Genomic DNA, 3,411 nt, shown 5'->3' with positions numbered 1-3,411 from the left:
CACTGTATTTTGAATGTGTTCAAATGTATCATTTTACAAGGACCCACAAGCTGAAGAGTGAGAGAAAACCCTAGGTTTGAACTTCTGAGAGATGCTCTAACGGTTGAGACTTTGGGGAGCAGAAACAGAATGGATTTGAAGTGTTACCGTCAGACTCACATGTGAAGGGCTTGTTTGACAGCTCTTAGTGCTGTTTATAGGTGATGGCGTGCTTACCTTTGCCCTGGATTCAGTCCCCAGTATCACATCAAGCGGCACAGCAGCACATGCTTACGCTCCCAGCATGCAAAAGGTAGAGTCAGGGCGACCAGCAAGTCAAGGTTGGCTACACAGCAAGTTCAAGGCCCATCTGACCTAAAGATCTACATCTTCTTAAAAAGTGGTTGACTAAGGAAGGTATAACTTCATTATGGAATATATAACTTTAATGCGGTGATGAATTCTTCAGTGCATTAGGGCGGTTATTAGATGAGGCCCAGCTAGAGGTAGTGGGTAACCTATCACTGGTCACCATATGACTAATCACTTGTCCCCTCCTTTCACTAGAGGCCATTGAACAACAGATATGCCCCTTTCTCCTACCCACCCCACCCCTGCTACAGACTGAACTTGCATCTCCCGCTGAGAGAAGGAAAGGGCTAGATGCCCCAGAGACAGAGCTTCCCTCCTGGAAAGAGTCACACAGTTATGAGAGTTTGTCAGACAACCTTTCAGGGGCCCAGATCATGACAGGTGAGACCACACATGTACATGAGCGCTGCTTAGCTGTGCATGTGTGACCCCCTCTACTTAGACTCAAATCTCTCAGGATGGCTCCAAAGATGGGCTTGAGAGAGCCCTGGGCCTCTCCCTAATGTTCCCACATTAAATGAATCTCCTTTTTCTGCTGTTTACTGTGTCTTTAATTGAGCTATGGAAGATGGTGGCCCAGCCTGTCCTAACAGAGCACCAAGGCTCGGGTTCTGACCTTAATAACCCCAGTACTAACCAGGAGCATAGGTATGAAGGCTCTCTCTCTCTCTCTCTCTCTCTCTCTCTCTCTCTGTGTGTGTGTGTGTGTGTGTATGTGTCTTTGTCTCTCTCTGTCTCTGTGTGTGTGTGTTTGTCTCTCTGTCCCTGTCTCCGTCTTTCTGTCTCTCTCTGATTTCCAGCTGTACCAAGTTGAGTAACCTCCTCCATCATGACAGTCTCTGTTACCTCATATGCTCCTGTTCCTTGGCATCTGTGTTGTCTCCCATGTCCCTCCACTGTGATAGTCTGCATTACTTCATGCCCAAAGTGACCGGCTGAACTCCCTGAAGCTCTAGCCTGAAGCAGACTTTTCTCCACAGCATCAAAAGATAACTAAGTTCAGGCATGGTGGTGCACATCTTTACCCCAGCCCTGGGGAGGCAGAGGCAAGAGAGCTCACTGTAAGGTCCTGACCACTAAGAACTACTTAGTGAGGCACTGACTCTAAATAAAAAGAAAAAGAAAGACAAAAAGAAAACCTAAGGACATTGCTCAGTCTGTGAAGCGCTTTCCATGAGAGCGTGAGGACTGAGCATGATCCTCAACACTCATGAAACGTACAGGCAGTAGCACAACAGGGTCTCTGATGAGTCCTGGCCAGCCATCTTCCAAAATCCAAAATCTGACTTCAAGGAACTCTGTATAAGACCCTGCATAATAATAATAATAATAATAATAATAATAATAATAATAATAGCAGCAACAATAATAATAATAATGTGGAAAGCGATAGAGGAAAACACCTGAAATCAACCTCTAGTCTCCATGTACATACACACAGAGGCACATACACATGCCAAAACATGTACATAAATAATATTTTTTCAAAGACAGCTGAGAGAGGGACCAAGAAGGGAAAAGAGAGAGTGTGCCAAGTCAAAGACAGTTACCTGAGCCTGGATCCAGCACTACCCTTGCTATCTGCCAGGCTTCTGTCAAGTTTTCCTCATAAAGTTGCTACCGTGAACAAGAATTCCTGAAAAGAAGTTGTGTCTACACGGGCTGACTAATTAAAATTTCAGTGTGAATTTGGAACACTGCTGGTGCAGAGCGTAATTACAATTTCTCTTGAAGCTATCTTTAGTGCTCCAAAAAACCATCCCCTGCCCACCTCTGTGTCAAACCTAACATCCTGATAAATAAATAAAAACATTGGGATTGTAGTAACTTAACAAAACCGTATCAATCAAAGGACTAAGGATGCCATCAGACAGCATTGGAGGCCAATAGCTGAGATGCCCCCAGCCTGGTGATGCTCTGCTTCTCCAATGCTTAATACACCATCGTATTTTAAAACTTCCTGATTTACAACATCGTTTGTTTTGTTCTGGTAAAAAAAAAAAAAAAAAAAAAAAAAAAAAAAACCTCTCCATTAAACCACTTCCGTGTTGGAACGTGGGACTTGGGCTAACCTAAATCTCCATCCTCAGGTCCTGATCACTCAAAATTGGCTCCAGAAAAACCTATCTCTTATTCCCTATGAGGTGAGAACTGTGTTTTTGCATCCCACTGTCATAAGAGAAATGAAGCCAGCAGAGCATGTTGATACACACTTTCAATCCTACTGTCTCAAAAAAAAAAAAAAAAAAAAAAAAAAAAAGCGGGATCAACTTCAACTTTTAGAATTTTGATACACCAAGAACTGAAAAAAAGAAAATCATCTGCATCGATAAACAACATTTACCCACAGAGACATAAGCATATTCATTAAGGCTACAGGGTATAAAATTGTAAACAATATCCTACAATAAATAGCTCGACAGAAAGCTGCCTTATACAGGTTAACTGCACTGACTTGTGAGTTTGGTGCTTGCTTGCTGGCTTGCTTGCTTTGAGATGAAGCTGACTGTGCAGTCAGCTTTGACTTTGCTTTCCTCTAAGCATTAGGATTACAGCATGTGCCACCCACCTGACTTGGAGTCTTCGATTTCCGAGAGCATCTCTGAACTCCGTAAGTGGCCAGCCACTACACCAAAAAGCACTCAGCACCTGGTTCCCTATAGACCCCAGGGCAACTTCCCAGGGCCTACCCAAACAAGCCTATGCATGCTCTGTACCTGCCCCTTCCTTTCCCTCACCATGAGCCGAGAAGGTTGATTCAGTTTGCTCTGGTGGTAGTAGATCCTCTCTGACAGAAACATCGAAGAATTCGCTAATGTATCAGAATTCAAGAAGCACCCAAATGGAAATAGGAAGAAAGACAGAAAAGGTGATACAGGAAAAAGCAAGTAGGGGAGGTGGGGTGTGTGTCTCTCTGATGCCTTTCGACACACCATAGCACCATAGAAACCTCCACACTGTCTTAAGCCATCTGAAGGAGCATCACAGGCTGATGAGGAAATGGGGAAATGGCTTCTGGCTGGGGTACAGAAGGGGAAGGACTCTGTTCTATTTAAGGGT

This window comes from Psammomys obesus, unplaced genomic scaffold (genome assembly GCF_907164565.1).
Source record: "Psammomys obesus unplaced genomic scaffold, mPsaObe1.curated_primary_1811, whole genome shotgun sequence".
Lineage (NCBI taxonomy): Eukaryota > Metazoa > Chordata > Mammalia > Rodentia > Muridae > Psammomys > Psammomys obesus.
The sequence above is the reverse complement of the archived record's forward strand: the minus strand, read 5'-3'. Positions refer to the sequence as shown.